Raw genomic sequence first — 21,032 nt, forward strand, 5'->3', positions numbered from 1 at the left:
TTCAGTGTCACCATCGTATGCAGGATTCACCATATGGTCCAGCAGGATCTATTCGATTTACTGCGTGGCTGTAAGGCGACCATGGAAAACGACAAGATCCGTATGGTTTTCAACACTGACGCCTCCCCACAATACCACAGACCTTGGAAATTTGTCGATTTCCTGGACGACATCCAGGAGGTACCGATCACCACGGGTCTCCACACTCGCCAGTGACGACGTTGCCAGTTGACATGGGAACGCCAGAACTGAAGGCGAGCTACAGCATATACAAGCATTAAGCTGGGTATTCGAACAGGTCGTCTGGGTCGTTAGGTCTTTTCTCGTAACCTTTCATTACAGTCTGATCGGACGCAGCGGCTCCATTGGGCCTTCTGAGATCGTCTTGCAGTGCTCTGACGGTATTCGTATGACAACGCAACTCCGAGATGGTCTTCGCGTGGCATTGAAATGCTTCGGCGATCTTGTCGAATCCCCCTTGTGTACCGAACTGTCTCCCTGTAGCGTGTCGCCAGCCTATGAATGATAGATGGAAAGACTTTGGCATCTGCAGCAACACGACGGAAAGTCCATCTTTTTTGGATCAAACAGTTCGCCCTTGCAACTTGCATTGCATTAAGATGTCACCCTGTTTGTGCTTGGTTGAATACAATGTCCACAAATGACAACTGCTATATTTGTACCTCACTAGAAAACACTGGACACCGGCACGCATCTCATTCTGAGGGGTCACCTAACATTGTGATGCATGACACAGGCAATAGGTGGCTAAAGATTTCAGTTGTTTCATATATTGATAGCGAGGATCACAAGCCATGCAATAAAACCACAGGTACCGCCTTATTAAAATACACTCCTGGAAATGGAAAAAAGAACACATTGACACCGGTGTGTCAGACCCACCATATTTGCTCCGGACACTGCGAGAGGGCTGTACAAGCAATGATCACACGCACGGCACAGCGGACACACCAGGAACCGCGGTGTTGGCCGTCGAATGGCGCTAGCTGCGCAGCATTTGTGCACCGCCGCCGTCAGTGTCAGCCAGTTTGCCGTGGCATATGGAGCTCCATCGCAGTCTTTAACACTGGTAGCATGCCGCGACAGCGTGGACGTGAACCGTATGTGCAGTTGACGGACTTTGAGCGAGGGCGTATAGTGGGCATGCGGGAGGCCGGGTGGACGTACCGCCGAATTGCTCAACACGTGGGGCGTGAGGTCTCCACAGTACATCGATGTTGTCGCCAGTGGTCGGCGGAAGGTGCACGTGCCCGTCGACCTGGGACCGGACCGCAGCGACGCACGGATGCACGCCAAGACCGTAGGATCCTACGCAGTGCCATAGGGGACCGCACCGCCACTTCCCAGCAAATTAGGGACACTGTTGCTCCTGGGGTATCGGCGAGGACCATTCGCAACCGTCTCCATGAAGCTGGGCTACGGTCCCGCACACCGTTAGGCCGTCTTCCGCTCACGCCCCAACATCGTGCAGCCCGCCTCCAGTGGTGTCGCGACAGGCGTGAATGGAGGGACGAATGGAGACGTGTCGTCTTCAGCGATGAGAGTCGCTTCTGCCTTGGTGCCAATGATGGTCGTATGCGTGTTTGGCGCCGTGCAGGTGAGCGCCACAATCAGGACTGCATACGACCGAGGCACACAGGGCCAACACCCGGCATCATGGTGTGGGGAGCGATCTCCTACACTGGCCGTACACCACTGGTGATCGTCGAGGGGACACTGAATAGTGCACGGTACATCCAAACCGTCATCGAACCTATCGTTCTACCATTCCTAGACCGGCAAGGGAACCTGCTGTTCCAACAGGACAATGCACGTCCGCATGTATCCCGTGCCACCAAACGTGCTCTAGAAGGTGTAAGTCAACTACCCTGACCAGGAAGATCTCCGGATCTGTCCCCCATTGAGCATGTTTGGGACTGGATGAAGCGTCGTCTCACGCGGTCTGCACGTCCAGCACGAACGCTGGTCCAACTGAGGCGCCAGGTGGAAATGGCATGGCAAGCCGTTCCACGGGACTACATCCAGCATCTCTACGATCGTCTCCACGGGAGAATAGCAGCCTGCATTGCTGCGAAAGGTGGATATACACTGTACTAGTGCCGACATTGTGCATGCTCTGTTGCCTGTGTCTATGTGCCTGTGGTTCTGTCAGTGTGATCATGTGATGTATCTGACCCCAGGAATGTGTCAATAAAGTTTCCCCTTCCTGGGACAATGAATTCACGGTGTTCTTATTTCAATTTCCAGGACTGTAGATTTAACATACCGGACATTAATTACGTGTTCTCCTAATTCTTTTGAACAGTGTACTAGGGAAAGAGATCTTACGCTTCATTACAAACAGTCACGCTGTAACATGACGTATTTGCTGGATATTGCCACAGTATGGAACCGCAGGAGGGGAAGATCCGTTGATATGGGACGGTGGATCTGACAGTCCTGGCGATGCACCGTTCGAAATTACAACCCACGTAGTGCATAGAGTTCTCTACGGAACCAGTATGGCCTCGTATGTGGACGCACAATTAAAAAATTACGTGTTGTTGAGCGCCATGAACCCAATATCATCATTATTAAGAACTGCGGCAACTACGCTGAGTTAATAACTTGAGCATAACTGTTGGATACTTTTGGAGATTCATTCGGAGGACAAATCTTAGACGAAGAGATCCTGTAAAATATAAGCGCTGCAGGTGGAAATGGGAGTCCCCCACCAGTGCTGAGAGAATAGTTCGACGGACGATCAGACGGATTAAATGTTCACGTAGGTCACACAAACAAATTTGCCATGAGGGTTCCTGAAGTTAATTGAATAATAGCTGATGATTATTATCGACTGTTTATACATTCCTAGACTGTTCCTTTGGCAGTTACATTGTCAGATTATTAAAGGATCAACGAGAATAAACTGTCAATCTAACTGTCCGAAGTATTTCACGAAAAACTTGTAACAAATAGAAGTTACGTGAATTATTACAGCCTAGCAATGAATAGACAATCGACAGTTGACTCACTGATGAAATATATGCATCTGTTCCAACTAGACGTTTTCCTGAGGAGCTTGTAGTAAGGAAGAAGCCCTACTTGTTAAAGTATTTGCAGCTTGCCTTGAGTAATTCATTATAAAATAAAGGAAGCGTACACGAAGAGAGGAATACACCACAACTTTGAATTGATACACATGATACGCTTTCCCTAAGCGAAGATTACAAGATCCTGAGCCATATATCACATGCTACGGAGACACTTTTGTCATCTATAGTCACGTACAGGCGAGGTAGCGCTGTGGTAAATATTGTGGATTCGCATTCGGAAAGAGCAGGGTTCACATCGCCGTCAGATCATTCAGATATGTTTACGGTGGATGCCCTTAGTCAGTGGAGACAAATACATGGTGATTCGTGTTTAAAAGGACACGGCCGATTTCCTTCCCATCATTTCCATCCGAGTTTGTGCTACGCCTCGAATGACTTGTTCCTCGACAGGATGCTACTATATGACTTTCCTTCTTTTCTACCACTACATGGGAAACAAATTATATGGAAAAATTGGAGGCTACCGATTTGAATTCCAAAGAAAGCCGGCCACACGAGATACCATTGTGACTCCGGAAAACCTAAAGACAGGACAAAGGCAACTTGATGCTGTCTATTGACATTGAACAATGTGTTTGGCTATGTAACTGGAATGCGCTCTTTAAAGTTTACAGAGACACAGTGGTGTATTTGAAGACAATGGACAGGATGGACTGTAGGCAAGCGTATCCTAAGATGACAGACAGGGTTGTAGATACTAACCATTATTCCTGAGGGGTGTGTTCTGTGAGGGAATTCTGTGTGGAAGTTGATGACAGGGAAATCTTGAAAAATGACTGATACCGGTCTGAAGACCAAAGGCCAAGGGTTGCTGACAGTCCCGTCGACATTTCAGCACTACTGGAGGAGCAGTTGGAGACTGGTATGAATGTAGCCTACGTACATTGCTCTAGGTGCTTGGGGGGAGGGTGAACTATGGTGGAGTATTACATTATTTTGCTGGAATATGCCATTTTGGTATCCTGGTCATGACAGGTATGACAGTAGGGTTTTACTATTCCTGGCGGATACTGACGGTCATTCAGTCATTAACTACTACCAAATCAGTCCAGTTGTTACATCTGATAGCCCCTAATAGCACACTGTGATTCCAGGAGTTGGGCATGTGTGCTCTCGAGAATATTTGTTTCTTGTGACCTCTTCAACTGGTCGCCTATGGAAAGTTGAAGTTCATTTGACAGCCACAAACAGAAGCGAGACTCATCGGTGAACACCACAAAACGTTACTAAAAGTCCCGTTTGAGTCACGCAAGACTGTTGTTTCTGGTATCCTATCAGAGGTAAACGACGCATGACAAGTCGAGAACTCAAACCAGCTTCCAATAATCTGTCCCCGAAGGTTCGTGGTCACACTGCGCCTATCATCCATTTACTCGTCGGAGCCAGTTGAATAGTGTTACGATTTTCTCGTGGCGTACTTTGTCTGGAAGGATCCGTGCCCTACTGCTTTTTGCCACTGTATTGTCCTGAGTCCATCTTGTCATCACTCGTTCTGCAGTTTTGGCACTACAGCCAAATGTCTGTGCTCTCTGTCGGTATGATGCTCCTATGACCTTCATGGCGACGATCAGACCTGCAGTTGCACGTCCTCGGGGCATGCTATTTTGCGACGTTTATTTGAGAAGTTCAGTAACGCTAAACATATCCAGTAACCACTAGAGCGTCTCGTATACTCACAGGGGGCGGGGGAGGAGGGGGGGCGAGCAAGCGTGGGATAGACTTTTTGAAACCATCGGTGGTGTAAGTAAGGGTCCCAAGTATCAGTCTCTGCAGCCATTATTCACCCACCTCGGTTGTTTGTAAGTAATCGACGTAAAAGTTTCGCTCCATGCTCTAGAGCAGGAGTAGTCAACCTTTTTACTTGCCGCTCACATTTGTACCTTTGATAGTAGCAAAATTTTCTAACCGCCCACCAGTTTCACAGTAATTGTGATTTATAAAGTAGGGAAGTAATTTAATAAAATTTATAAAGCAGAGTTACAAAACGTCAAAGCACATAATCTACACCTATATCTACGTGATTACTCTGCAATTTACAATTAAGTGCCTAGCATGGGTTCATTGAACCACCTTCAAGCTATCTATGTACCGTTCCACTCTCGGAACAGCACGCGCGAAAAACGAACACTTAAATATTTTCGTGCGAGCTCTGATTTCTCTTATTTTATTATGGTGATCATTTTCCCCTATGTAGGTGGGCACCAACAAAATATTTTCAAACTCTGAAGAGAAAGTTGGTGATCGAAATTTCATAATAAGTTCCCCCCCGCAGCGAAAAAGGCCTTTGTTTTAACAACTGCCACTCCAATTCGTTTACCATATCCGTGGCACTCTCTCCCCTATTTCGCGATAGTACAAAACGAGCCCTCATTCTTTGAATAATAATTACTTATCAGATAATATATTTCAAAATGTTATAGAAACTTAATGGAAATGTTTTAAAAAACATCTACCGCGTACGCCCAACATGGGAACGGCCATTAGTGGGCGGTAGGGACCAGGCTGACTAAGGAAAAATGGTTCATATGGCTCTGAGGACTATGGGACTCAACATCTGAGGTCATCAGGCCCCTAGAACGTAGAACTACTTAAACCCAACTAACCTAATGACATCACATACATCCATGCCCGAGGCAGGATTGGAACCTGCGACTGTAGCGGTCGCGCGGTTCCAGACCGAAGCGCCTAGAAACCCTCGGCCACACCGGCCGGCCCAGGCTGACTACCATTGCTTGGAACCGAAGAAGTAATAGTGTTATTCTGTGCGGTTGTGTAGTGTAGTGGTTAAGCCTGGTGTGCTGCTGGTTGTGAGTTCGACTCCTGTCAGGTGCTTTGTCATTTTTATTTTTAAACCTTTATCGAAATGACTTTGATCATTATTCTTATCAGTAAATTGGTTTAAATATAATTTTTATTTCTAATCCCTTACCACGCCATTCTAATCATCGTATTAACTTTTTTATTTGCTGACATTTTTCTACCTCCTCCTCCTTATTTCATTTGGAATATTTCCTCTTGTGATTTTAAATATTTTTATGTATTAACTTCTTCTGTTGTATCATTTTGTGTTTTCGTCATATTACTGCATTCATTATTTCTATCCCTCATTTTGCTTTAATATCGCTTTATGCATAATCACTTATTTCGTTTTAATATTCACCTGCGTTATTTAATCTATAGTGTGACAAAACTTTATGTTTATATGACGATTACCACCCAAAAAATGTGCATCTTGTAACGAAAATACGTTTTTTACAGCATTGCACAGCCAATCTAAATAAATTATTTCGTATTTTATTTTTTAACCGATAGATCGAGGATTTTCAAATGTTAAAATATTATAACAGAAAAATAAAAATAATTAAAATCGCATGCACAACCGGCCGGAGTGGCCGAGCGGTCCTAGGCGCTTCAGTCCTGAACCGGGCGACCGCAGGTTCGAATCCTACCTCGGGCATGGGTGAGTGTGATGTCCTTAGGTTAGTTAGGTTTAAGTAGTTCTAAGTTCTAGGGGGCAGATGACCTCAGAAGTTAAGTCCCAAGGTGCTCAGAGCCATTTGAACATGCACGAAGATTCCAAATAAAAAAAAAAAAAAAAGGAAGAAAAACTGAGAGAAAGTATAAGCTTAAATACGATGATTAAGATGACGTAACAAGGTATTAGAAATTTTTAAAAAAATTACATTGAAATGAATTAATTGATGCCCAAAGTCATTCCAATAAAAATTTAAAAATAAAAGTCTCCCATGCACCTGATAGGATTTGAACGCACAAAGTTCACCACGTCACAAACGCATCTTAATCACTAGGCTATACTTGACAGCACTATTATCTTTTGGATTCCTAGCATTACGTGATAACGTTTTTCGTCGATTGATCGCAAATGGCTGCAATATGTGCAACCTAGTACCCTAACCTACAGCACCGTATAGACGGTTTCAAAAAATCAGTCCCACTTCTGGGGAGCTGCACATGTCAGACCACTGTTCGCCGTAGGAATGCCATTTTTGCGCGCAGCGATGAAATTTTGTTCAGTTTTGCACAGGGTGGAAACCTAGGAGTGCGAGTTGTGCGTTTGGTGAGACGCGGACGACACGGTGCAGGCTGCCCGCGCCGGCCACAGGTGCGGGCGTCGCGTGGTACCGCGTGGCGTGTCGTGCCGCCACGGGGCGCGCGACCTCGCGGCCCGTATCGATTGCGCACGCCCGGCGTGCCGCAGACGACGCTCTGCCGCTGCCACGACGCTCTCGTTCATCCCTGCAGGCACGGCCTCCGCACGGGCTGCACTCCTACCATTCTTACAGATTACCACAGCATTTGTCGAGGTTCTGTTCTGTCCAGTAGTGAACATTGCAATCTGATCTCCAACTCGAGAGAGGCGAGTCTCAAGTTGGTATATCTAACTCAGTCGCCTCGATGGAATCCCTAGGTTAACTAGAAACCCAGGGGATAGCGCCTTGTTGTCCCTCGTTGCCAGATCTTATGTATTTTTTTTTGTGTGCTACTTAAGTTTTTTTGCTACGGACCTGGGAATGAGAAGTTGTGTAGTTCTTTATGAAATACCACACAAGGAAACCACACGCTGAGCGAGCTTCCTAGCGTGACGGCTGATGCACTATCAGTCCCTCCCATTGGCAGGTATCTACACGAACACTTCTAGACATTTGTTTGCGTCTTTCATAAACATTACTAACCCAGATAGCCAACCGGGGTGGCCGAGCGGTTCTAGGCGCTACAGTCTGGAACTGCGAGACCACTACGGTCGCAGGTTCGACCACTACGGTCGCAGGTTCGAATCCTGCCTCGGGCATGGATGTGTGTGATATCCTTAGGTTAGTTAGGTTTAAGTTGTTCTAAGTTCTAGGGGACTGATGACCTCAGAAGTTAAGTCCCATAGTGCTCAGACCTATTTTTGAACTAACCCACAGTGTCTTTGCAAGTATGCCGTTGCCTCGAGGAATATTTGACCTACAGGGCCCAGTACGTTATTCGGACAAGAAGAGTTACACAGAAACGAAAGTAACAACTGTTGTGTATCGAGGAAGCACCAGTAGGGAGCTCTAATGTTTTCAATATACGAGAATGATTTATAAGACGGGATCAGCGGCACTGTGAAATGTTCACTGACGATACTGGTGTGTACAGGAAAGTATCGTCTTTGGAAGATCGTACGGAACAGCAGACACATTGCACAAAATTTCCGCACGGCGTAATGAACGACATCGCTCTTTAAATGAAAGGTAGTGCTTATAACAAAGATTAAGATTCATACATTGTTTGACCAGAAGAGAAGTGGTGAGCATCTTGAGCATGTCTGAGCCTTTAAATTATTGGGTATTAATCGTAAGAAGAGTTACGAAACCGAACGATCACATAAAGTCAGTATTAGGTATGGCGAATACAGGGCTTAAATTTGATGGACCGGTACTGTGAAAATGTAATGCAGCTGTAAAGGAAATCGCGTCCAAGACAGTGGATCGGATAGCTCACACGAAGCGTAAACAGACATGCTCAGAGAACTTAAACGGAAATACTTGGGAGGAAGACGATGTAGTTCTTGTGAAACCCTTTTGAATGTATTGAGAGAACCTGTATTCGTAGTCGATTGTACAACCGTTAAACTGCCACTAAAGTACGTCTCTTGCAGGGGTCATGAAAATAAGAGAGACAACAGAACGTTGAGAGCCGCGCACATAGTAATCTTCGCTCGCTCAATACACAGATCGAACCGAAAAGACAATCGATAATATTGGTACGATGTACCCTTCTCCTTACTCTGAACAGTGGCCTGCAGAGTGTGCAAATAGCTGTTTGGTTATTGGATAAATACTTATCTTCCTTTTTTTCACGACGAGTAGTAACAATAACCTATTCCATTTCAGTATCGAATTTCGTCCGACATAATGATTTTCTGCTTCCGTTCCAACGCGCTGCTTTTAACATACTTTAATCCACTTTACTATCAGAGGACGTCCAACACGTTTCCTCAGGTAATATCGGCCCTGTACAGGTAGAGCAATATTTCTCAGTAGGTTCAAAATGGTTCAAATGCCTCTGAGCACTATGGGACTTAACACCTGAGGTCATCAGTCCCCTAGAACTTAGAACTACTTAAATCTAACTAACCTAAGGACATCACACACATCCATGCCCGAGGCAGGATTCGAACTTGCGACCGTAGCAGTGGCGCGGTTCCGGACTGCAGCACCTAGAACCGCTCTGCCACCGCGGCCGGCTTTCTCAGTAGGCCAACCATTTTGTTGTGTGCAAGTGTGCGCGTCGTTTATGAACAACTTTTGCTTGTACAACACTGACAGCTGGAAGTCTTGTTAAGTGAAGATCGTGGGGCGATGAAAGAATTTGGCCATCCAGGAGGGCTAAGTGATGAGTGTAGACAGATAAAACTCTTTTTTATGTCATAGTGTCTACAAGTTAGCGTTGAAGAAAACAGTGACAAACAGTAAGCGTCAAACGAAAAACAAAACAGTTGCTATTCTGTGTAACCCACTGTAGACATTAAAATAGGATGAGCAGATTGATTTCCAAAATCAAAATATGGGACATAAATCAGTAGTTGAAATGGAAGACATTTTTAGAAACTTTTGTTAATAGGCCTACCATATCTAGTAGATTTGTTGCTTTATGCTACATTATTGGAGAGATCATAAGCTAAATGAGGGACAATCACGTAAAATATGGGGCTCCTTATCATCCTATATTAAAATTTTCAGGTCTGTCCTGTTAATACGTAACCCATTTAAGCTCACAAATAATTACTCAACGCCCGTGGTAACTTAACGCTTATTGCCATTATCAGAAAAATTGTTCTGCAAATGGATGACCATTGCCCCTAACGGCCAGGTATAAGCGCCCTGTCATATTTCTCTCCGCGAACAAATACAAGCCAGACACGTAGTTCAGAAACAACCCGAAACATGTTACCTTCTCGGCTACCCCGTTCAGTCTAAACGACAGCGCACAGTATATCACATCCTCTTGGTCGGAAACTATTTGGCGCTTCCCAGGTAAACACCTCATTTTATATGATATCGATTCTGGCAGACACTTATACTTATTGATAATAGCCTTACAATTCTCGGAATGCACTGTCATTTTAAGGGCTGGCTGGACTGCAATTTGAGTGCAATTTTCATTTAGGACGGGATATACTGTAATCAATTTTCCTCATTGTTGGTGTCTGCTTTTATTGAATGGCTCTCCACGTTGCGGACATCATACGAAATTAACACGCCCCTTATTAACTGAATCCCTCCAGTAGGCATAACATAAGGTACTTTTCTTTGATATCAGATGCATCCGTGGCCACGTTGCTACTCGCAGCATGTTCATACTGACGTCAAAGGCTGCCTAAATACCGACATCTCTCCCTTTGCCTCCATTTAAGCACAGAGGATGCATCAGCTACCGTTGCCTGGTAACGCCGCCACAACGTGGTACACATTTGTCGCAAAAAACAGTTTGCAAAGAAATGCCCCCATTGAAATTTCAAACTTACCCCTTTGAGATACTTTTAACTTCATGCAACTATGTTCAGTGATGCTTAAAGTATAGTCATATTATGCAATCGCCCAGTAATTCTTAATGAGCCTGTATTTAACAGCTAGCCATAACATTTCTTTCGCTGGTTTTGACAAAGGTACAGATCTTAATTTGGCGCATGGATTGATGTCCCGCATTTTTGCCATGGTATAAAATCTACGTCAAAAATTGTCGATTTACGTTTTTGACGGTAATGCGGAAACCGGGTTCTGGCAGATTTGCAAATTATTAATTCTTCACTTTTTGTGTCAATCGTACTTTGAAGGTTTGGATCACCTGTTTCAACAATATAATCACTAAAGCTTTTTTTTATTTTTTTTAAATATGGTCTGGGGTACAAGACAGTAAAAGTAACTTTCACCAAAGAACTACTACAGGACTGCATTAACATTGACACAGCTCCACAGAGGGGCCATTGTTAAAGATACCGAAAGATGATGTACGCTGAAGTTACGCAATAGATATTTTTTGGGTAAAAGAAAAAATAGTTGATTCTACACAGCAAATATTTTCTTACATTCTATGAATTGTAGAGGAAACCAAATAAAACTGTAATTTACCACCCGTTCAAGAGTCTTTTGTGTACATGTAATAAAAACAGCGCGGTAACTGTTTGGTCTCTAAAAGTTTTTCCCTATTCTGATCCGTCAGTTATTATTGCAATGACGAGATGCTGTCTGTTAGAACATATTTTATTAAATAATCGGAAAGAATGTGGTTAACGTCAGCCAAAGGTGATGCAACATGTCGTTAAGTATTTGATAAGGTCATGGAAGTGTTTCACAGACCACAGTCGGGGCTCTTTTCCAGTCCCACATTGAGGATTGGCGGTTCTATATTTCCTCTTCATTTGAGTGATTATTTAACCTTTCTTCGTACATGGTCGAAGAATCGCTAAGAAACCTGGTCTCTCACTAAAATACTAATATTTACAAAGTGTTACACTCCATTGGCCACCGTTTGTCAACGTGATAATCGTTGATCCGTTCTGCCTTTTTCCCAAACCATCTCACTTTTCCGAAACTTGTGTGGTTCGGATGGGACGGTTAACAGAGGGTAACATTTATAACCAAGATCCTGACTTATTTGGTTGACACATGCGTACTTCTTATGTTGGTATCCGGCGTGTTGGCAGATTTTGTGCTGACGACTCATATTTGAACTTGAACAGAGTCAGTCATCAGTCTCTCATTGCAGAGCAACATTTCCTGCCCTACTGAGAGACAGGCTGCGTTTCTACGTGGTTTCAAGATACTAGTATGGATTATCCAACAGTCTGATGAAACATATTAGTTACTTGACGCACCATATTCCAGACATTGTCGTCGTGTTTAAGGCCGTAGTAGCTCTGCAGGGAGCTTGTTTACCTAACTGGCATCCAATTCATAACTTCGCTAACCCCGAATCCAGCCTGCACTGGCCTAGCCACTTGACGTGCTCACCGCGTGGCACCTCTGGAGGGCACTTGTAGATGACAGACGCTGTCGACACGGCATTATACCTCAGCGCGCCCTTGTAAAGGAAGTTCAGATATCGCGCGCAGTTACGTGGGCATAGAGGCAGATGATCGGTGCGTGGAGTACTTCAGAAATTTCCTTTATGTGTATAAGAAGTTTCCATACAGTAAAATTCCATGATAAATACTTGTCCCGGTATCAAGTTCAAAAATGGCTCTGAGCACTATGGGACTTAACTTCTGAGGTCATCAGTCCCCTAGAACTTAGAACTACTTAAACGTAACTAACCTAAGGACATCACACACCTCCATGCCCGTGGCAGGATTCGAACCTGCGACCGTAGCGGTCGCGCGGTTCCAGACTGTAGCGCCTAGAACAGCTCGGCCACACCGGCCGGCCCGGTATCAGGGATTAGGGACAGGCAGCATCAGACCAGCCATAAGACATGTCGCAATGGGAAACGGGAAGGAAATTCAAAGGAAACATCTCGGCATTCACTTAAGTGATTTAGGAAAAATCTAGGAAAATACAAATCTTGATGCCTGGACGGGGATTTTAACCGGTGTCCTCCCGTGTCTTACACTAGCACGTAACAGTGCTCACTGACGATCTGATGCATCGCACGCCCATTATATACCCGTATCTGGGTGATTACTTGGTGATCTGCAGACAGTACTAATGCATGCTTGTACCCGTCACAGATCACTGCAACTCAAGTGATTTACGTAACCGTTGATGGTATGTATGAGCTCGAAACTGCGTCTACGTTGGACTGTTCCTTCTAGCTGCTTAACGTATTGTGCCAGTCGTTGTGATTATACGAAATCCTTGTGTCTCAGCAGAAGTCATGTGGCGGCGGAAAAATGAGTGCCCAATGAGTCTGAGATCGAAGTAGAATTCATCAAATAAACTGTCCGGTTATGGCGAATCTTCATTAAAATAATCTCAGAAAATAAGTTACCCTGACTTCAAGCTACTATGAGGTTCATCCTGCAGACTGACAACTAATTAATCACCGGCCTAAGTTGTCGGAGGACAGTATTCGAAAGGTACGTTGTCAGAATATCATTTCACCCATAACGCCGCTCTCCATTTTGGTAGTTCATGTGTACTTGCAAGGGTGACTGCACCTTGTTTTAGTCCTCCTCAGAAAGGAATGGAAAAAATCTTTGACAACACGGGAGATCCAATTGGAGTTCTCGAACACGAGATTTCCCCGTAACAGACGGACACTTCGATTCCTCAGCTGCGGAAACATAGAAGAGTCCTGAGAAGAGAGCTCACATGTACGTGGTATTCTTGCAAGCGATCCACTTTTATGTTTGAATGTTTTAATTGAATGACGTGATAATTATGCAAAAGAAGGCCAGTGGCTCTAGCTGACGACGCGTGTCTAATATATGGAGATGGTATCTGTTCTTTCGGACATGTCCGAAAGAACAGATACTATCGGTGACGATGCAGCGCTCTAGAAAGAAATGATAATTAAACCAAGACCCTAAGCTGTCGACAGGCGTTGATATACATCAACGGGGACAGTTGAAAATGTGTGGCCCGACCGGGACTCGAACCCGGGATCTCCTGCTTACGTGGCAGACATTCTATCCATCTGAGCCGCCGAGGATAGTGCGACTGCAGGGATTTATCCCTTGCACGCTCCCCGTGAGACTCACATTCCCAACTTAATGTCCACACACTACATTCGTAGTGCCCCTGTCCACTACACCCATTACTCGCGGCAGACAATCTGACCGATTCCCGTAAGAGTTCGGGTAATGCGTGTGCATCCGCAAAGGAGGAGGAGGTCATGGCTGGTTAGCCTTAACTATAGATGGAGATTGTATTAATACCTTCAGCTGCTAACGGGCGTTGATATATGTTAACGGGAACAGGTGAAAATGTGTGTCCCGACCGGGACTCGAACCCGGGATCTCCTGCTTACATGGCAGACGCTCTGTCCATCTGAGCCACCGAGGGCACAGAGGATAGCGCAGCTGCAGGTATTATCTCGCGCACGCCTCCCGCGAGACCCACATTCTCAGCTTGTATGTCCACGCACTACATTCGTAGTGTCCCACCCCAACACACTCATTACTCGTGTAAGACATTCTTGCCAAGTCCCGTAAGAGTTCGTGGAATATGTGTGCATCCGCACAGAAGGAGAAGGTCATTGCCAGTGTTGCCAGAACTATATACTTATATGGAGATGGTTTCTGTTCTGTTCTTTGCGGTGATGAGAAGGCGATCCCACGATTTGCCATTATTAACCATCACGTCGACACTGCAGTAACGAGAAGAATATTTCCTTGTGCTAAGATTCACTTCACCATAAAACAGCTGCACACAAACGGTGTGAGTTTTGGCAGTTCACCTGCTACTAACGCTGCCACTTTCGGCTTTTGATTAGGACTAGATCGATGCAGCAACGGTAGCACGACTGTCATCACCAAGGAAGATAGCCACGAAGAAGCAGAAAGTCGCCTTTCACTACAACAACACGGAGCAGAACGAAGAACTGCGGAACGTACCGTAATCATCTTAACAGCTGCAACATTTCTTTCCTCCTTTACTACAGAGTATCTCTTTCGTGAACATATTAAATGGTGTTGAACAAGCAGTTCGCAAGTTTCCCACTGAAACGAGCCACATTCTTTTAAAATCCAAGCCGCCAGCACCAAACATGACTACAGCTGCACGCAATGGCCTCCGTGCTCTCCGCAACGATCCTCTCACCGTCGTCCTGCCAGCTGACAAGGGCAATGCTGCCGTCCTAATGGAACGAACCGAATAAGACGCGAAAATCCGTTGAGTGCTGGAGGAAGATACCAAAAACTGCTTTCGTACCAAACATCCTGAATATTGAGGAAGGTTTCAGAGCTTCTCAGACGGTCATCGCTGAGAGAGAGTGTTATTAAGAACCTCCTCCACCAGACCACCCACGATCTATGGTCTGCCGGAAGTATGAGGAGGGATACACAGTGAGCACCATCGTATCGCCGACCTATAGGCTTGAAAAGCATTTGGCCAGCCTCCTCTCGTCGCACGTTGGGCACTGTGCGCACCATATAAAGAATACGGCCAACTTTGCCGATCGAATTAAATGGCTACACCTTGGTCAAGGAGATATCTTTAGTTTTGATGTGGTTTCCTTGTCCACGTGTGGACTCTACAGACTTCTTGTCTCGTCTCTTTGACGACACCACCGTGGGTTTATTTAAACGTGCCCTGGCGCATCGTATTTCTTACGTGCTGAAGAATATTTCAACCAGACAGACGGCTTCGCGATGGGGATCCTTTATCTCCAGTTGCAGCGAACCTCTTTATGGAGCGTCTCGAGGGCATAGCCTTGGACACAGCTTGTGCAAAGCCTGGTTTTTTTTATCGCCATGCCAACGATAATTTGGCAATATGTCCTCATGGACATGAAAAGCTGGAAAGATACTGGAACACATCAACAGCGTCCACGACTACATACAGATGGAAGTAGAGAAGGACGGTTCCTTGTCGTTTCTGGACATCCTTGTCCGCCGTAAACTCAACTGCTGTCTCGGTCACCGCACAACCACCATAAGCCCACACACACGGATAGGCATCTGCACGCCACCAGGTAGCACCACCCAGCACAGAAACAGTCTGTTCTGAAGACCTTAGTGCATTTAGCTGAAACCGTCGCAGACGTCGAAAACCTGCCAAGGAAACTTGGCCACTTACGTAAGGTTTTTTTCAAGGGAAACTGTTACAACAAGAGACAAATTTCGAAAGCAGTTGCATCTAAGTCACGAAAGCAGAAAGCCTCCGAAAAAGACACGAAATAGATTGCGTTTTTACTAATTTGTGGCTCAATAACAGGAAGATTAGCCGGCTCCTGAAGTGACATAAAATCGACAGTCTTTAGACCCTCCAGCAAAGAGCCGGCAACTAATGAAGCATGTGAAAGACTAAGTAAGCATCAGAACACCTTGAATATACAAAATACCGTGTGGGTAGTTTCATGTCGGTCAGACTGTCCGCGCTATTGAACAGCGCCGTATTAGAACATTAAAACTGTTTCCACTTACGCTGTTCCGAAAAATCAGCTGTAGCGGAACAGGGAGTGGAAAGCGAACACCGAATTGTATCCGACGAGACTTCTGTTACTAAACGGACCAACGGCATCTGGTATAACATAATAAACGAAGCTATAGAAACCAAAATATCGAACACCACCCTCATTAAAGACGGTGGATTGCAGCTGAGTATGGCCTGGGATCCTGTGATTTGGGAGTTGAAGCGGATGCGGCGGTAGCGCCACCAAAACTTTACCATATATGCTGCTGGACTGAGCACCAGAGACGTCACTGGCGACAGCGCGGCTATATAAGCACGGCAGCGGCATCCACACGACAATCAGCCACTTGACAATGGCTCTCAAGAGGAGATGTCTGCCGAAAACTCGTGGACAGTTAACCACTTGCCGCACTTGAATATTTTATTATAGTGTTAGGTGAGCATGCGCACACATACTTATTAAGTCTCTCTTCATCGCTTTGCCTCCGAATTCCCGTAGCCTACATTTGCGAAAGCAAGAGCTGCTGATCCCCTCGGTGCTTGTGATTGTGCTGAAAATGGAATCATGGTAACTTTCAACGTGATGTGGTTCATTCTGAGTGAGATTTTGGGATGAAATTTACATGATATTTGATTCGTTCTCACCCGCATGAAAGTTTCATGGAGGCCTAATTAAGTGATCATTATGCCGGCCGGAGTGGCCGAGCGGTTAAAGGCGCTAGTCTGGAACCGCACGACCGCTACGGTCGCAGGATCGAATCCTGCCTCGGGCATGGATGTGTGTGATGTCCTTAGGTTAGTTAGGTTTAAGTAGTTCTAAGTTCTAGGGGACTTATGACCTAAGATGTTGAGTCCCATAGTGCTCAGAGCCATTTGAACCATTTTTTTGATTCGTTCTCACCCGCATGAAAGTTTCATGGAGGCCTAATTAAGTGATCATTATGCCGGCCGGAGTGGCCGAGCGGTTAAAGGCGCTAGTCTGGAACCGCACGACCGCTACGGTCGCAGGATCGAATCCTGCCTCGGGCATGGATGTGTGTGATGTCCTTAGGTTAGTTAGGTTTAAGTAGTTCTAAGTTCTAGGGGACTTATGACCACAGCAGTCGAGTCCCATAGTGCTCAGAGCCATTTTTGAATTGATCGTTATATTAAGGGAACACGTCCATAGTAAAGTTCGCGCGCGATACAGAGCAGACCATAGTCGTCCATTAAAACGCAAGCCATCAGCTACTCTTTGTGTGTGCGTGTGCGTTGCGCGCGTTGCGTTTGTGTGTGTGTGAGTGTGTGTGTGTGTGTGTGTGTGTGTGTGTAGGAATGCGGGATGGTGGGGGGAGGGGTGGGGGCATTGCCCAGGTGTTGACTACGACCGTACGAACGTGGCGCTTAATTTCGCATTCGTACATTCCCAAGTTTTGTCTGCGCGTAATTAGACCGCAGCCTTGCCACTCTCATTATTTAAATTATTTAACAGCAATTAGTCCGTAATCCGTTCTGTGACCAACTTTTAATGGACTGCAGAATTATGTTAATTACTTTCTCAGTTCTGCGACGAACTGACATGAAACAATGCTGCGTACAGTTTCACATACAAACAGCCATTGTGCTAAAACATTCCATAACAAGAAGTTATAACAGAATTGTGGCCTATAAACACTTTAATTAATATAGTTAATTATTTTTATTCTCACCTGTTTGTTGATAAATTCTCAGTCCAGTAAATTTTTTTTTCCTCGCACGCTACCGTAGCTGTTGCGTAGAGTTGCGTAGGCGTTTTTAAGGTTCTTACTGTAATACTTAAGAACTCGTATGTGTCGTGCATGGTTTGTTTAACTGTTATGAAAAAATCTTTTATAAATGGTCTTTGTTCAAGCATGGCTAGTATATCATGTAACACACACGATCTGCTGTTTTCAAAAAGTTTCACAGAGCTACTGCACGTACCACAGTCCCACGAGAACCAAAAACTAATTAATTTCACAAATTAGCTGGAATTGACGTTATCTCCATAAAATACACGACGGACTTAGACAAGTAGATATTTTTCTCCTAACTCTGTCGCGTTGTTTGAGGTTACCAGGGGCCGATAATACAGAACAGGTCTTGGCTGGCGCAACCCATTTGGGTTAAGCAACGTTTAATTCTCTTGCACAAAAAAATGGTTCAAATGGCTCTGAGCACTATGGGACTCAACTTCTGAGGCCATCAGCCCCCTAGAACTTAAAAATACTTAAACCTAACCAACCTAAGGACATCACACACACCCATGCCCGAGGCAGGATTCGAACCTGCGACCGTAGCGGTCTCGCGGTTCCAGACTGTAGCGCCTAGAACCGCACGGCCACTCCAGCCGGCCTCTCTTGCACATTACTGTGGATTTAAAATTTTAATTTGGTCTTCCAAGTATATTTGTTAGTTTACACACACACACACACACACACACACACACACACACACACACAAGCCGCGCGCTCACATGTGATCGCCAGTACAGTTTTTATCGTTGACATGCAATGAAACTGTACCTGAAGTAAATAACATGAGCAATCTGCGAGAAAACTATCCACATGTATTTGCCGCATTCAGAGAATTCATACTCTTTGTATGGATCTGTCATCTCATATAAATCCTCTTCATTGTCATTGAAGATAATGTGTTATAGTGTGAAAATAGACGGAGGAAGACTGATGCATGATATACGACATACACTGTGCGCCCACAAAGTTCCTGGCGCGTACGCGACGTGAGCGCAGCAAGTACGTTAGCTGCCTGAACCAACAAGTGTTAAACGGCAGATGTGATCCCTACCAGTCGACGTTGTTGTGTCGCGAATCGCAGTGGGGCAGTATTTACAAATCATGGGTCCAGGAATGTTCCAGAGCGTTTTCGAGAACAGAAGAGTGTGTGCAAGCTGGTCCTGCACAACGTGCATCGCGAATAGAAACGACGACGCGTGGACATCCGACGCGACTTGACTAATTGTAAACTGCAGAACGCGGAAAGCTCTATTCTGGAAAAAATTTTCGCGGGTGACGAGACTTGGTGCTATCAATACGAATCTATCACAAATCGACAAAGTGCATAAATCCACATGAAGGGTCGACGGTTTGACGACATGACTGAAATACAAGCCAATGTGTTACGTGAGCTGAACACCAAAGGATTTTCTGGCAGTTTGACCTTGTTATATGAACGTTCTGTGTGTTTTTATCAAGTGGGACGGGGGTGACTATGTAGCGTAGTACACTTGAAACATTAAACCCACCATCTTAACATTTCTCTGTTTTTGATTTGTCCAGTATCGAAACTTTTGAGACTGACGGAGTTATATATGGGCCATTGCGCATACTCACAATACCACTTCACACAACTCTGTTAGGTCACGTTGAAGAAATCAATTTAATAAGGATTTACCTATTGCCTTTCCTTTCGAAAATGATCGTTTCATTCGACAGAGCGAGAATGTTGAAAAATACATGATGTCAGTGGCGGTGTGTCCTTTTGCACTCCATGAGGAATCTAAAGCTATGGGAGCCTTCCCGTAACATAAACCCTTTACCCCTGCCCGCAGTTCACGGAGTTTGGTCGGTGTTGAGTATAAGTTACACACGGGTCGCCCGATGACGTTCCCAGTGTGCTTAATAGGATTGTCGGGTGACATGGAGAAAGGGCACATAAGCATCCTTAGGTCCGTGGACTGTTCCTCAAATACTTACATCAGAATTCACGAGGAAATACATTTCAAGATGCAGGTCGCTTGCAAACCGTGCAGTTGAGCAAGTGGATTTAGAGCTCTAGAAAGAAGAATCCTGAATCGTTTGCTGGTGAGAAATAATGGCAGACCTTATCCGTGCCCCCATTTAGTCTCATGTAAGCAACTCCTACGTTTTCCACGAGAATAGCTCTACCACATGTCTGATGGTGTCCTGTCGATAGCACGTCCACGGTGGATAGCCCCATTACTTCGTGAGAGCCGGCCGGGGTGGCCGAGCGGTTCTAGGCGTTACAGTCTGGAACGCGCGACCGCAGGTTCGAATCCTGCCTCGGGCATGGCTGTGTGTGTGGTCCTTAGGTTAGTTATGTTTAAGTAGTTCTAAGTTCTAGGGGACTGATGACCTCAGAAGTTAAGTCCCATAGTTCTCAGAGCCATTTGAACCATTTGTACTTCGTGAGAATAAAGAGCTAGTTGTGCTTCATAAGTAAGATATTTTGTAAATCCCTTTGGTTATTCGTGAATAATCTTTTTCTTCGAAGTGGTTCGTAATATTAGCGCAGTATATGTTCCACAATCCTACTGCAAATAGACGTTAGTGATATGGGTCTGTAATTCAAGCGGATTACTCCTGAACGGTGAAGGCTAGTATCAATTTACTAACACTTTGGACTGTATTATTGACAACCTGTAACCATGTTATTTCATCTTTTATCAGTTTATTCACGCTAGACTTTTATTTTAAAGCTGTAATCGATTTGATGGCAGTTTAGAACAAAGTGCATTTAATACTGTGGTAACTTTTGTTCACCAAATGGAATTACTTGTCACAACGATTTTCTGTTCTCTTTTTTTCTGCATGGGAGTAGATTTGGTGTGAAGCCAACTTATGAGGAATAGAGAAGAGACGTCTGAAACGAAAGAGACGTCTTTCGTAAGCGCGACGGATGAGTTAGCTTCGGGTGAAGCCAGCGCCAAACAAAGGGTAGCTGTTGTTAGAGGCCCGAAGCTCATTTCAGAGGAACCGTTATAGAAGCCGCGGGGTAAATATTTGTACGCGTATTTTTGTGGCTGGGTAATGACGTTTTCTCAATTCTCTGGCTCATCAGCAGCTACTATCTTGCCCTCACGACTTTAATGTCG

At 45.1% G+C, this 21,032-nt stretch overlaps 1 protein-coding gene and 1 non-coding gene across 4 annotated transcripts in view; one reads left to right on the forward strand and one right to left on the reverse strand.

Annotated features, from left to right (window-relative positions):
• Window positions 1-21,032, forward strand: part of LOC126189017 (patj homolog) — a 490,590-nt gene that overhangs the window by 167,089 nt on the left and 302,469 nt on the right. The gene's annotated exons all lie outside the window — the stretch shown is intronic.
• On the reverse strand, window positions 14,037-14,111 carry Trnat-ugu (transfer RNA threonine (anticodon UGU)). The gene has a single exon. It is a non-coding gene; the product is annotated as a tRNA-Thr (tRNA).

Source organism: Schistocerca cancellata, chromosome 5 (genome assembly GCF_023864275.1).
Source record: "Schistocerca cancellata isolate TAMUIC-IGC-003103 chromosome 5, iqSchCanc2.1, whole genome shotgun sequence".
NCBI lineage: Eukaryota > Metazoa > Arthropoda > Insecta > Orthoptera > Acrididae > Schistocerca > Schistocerca cancellata.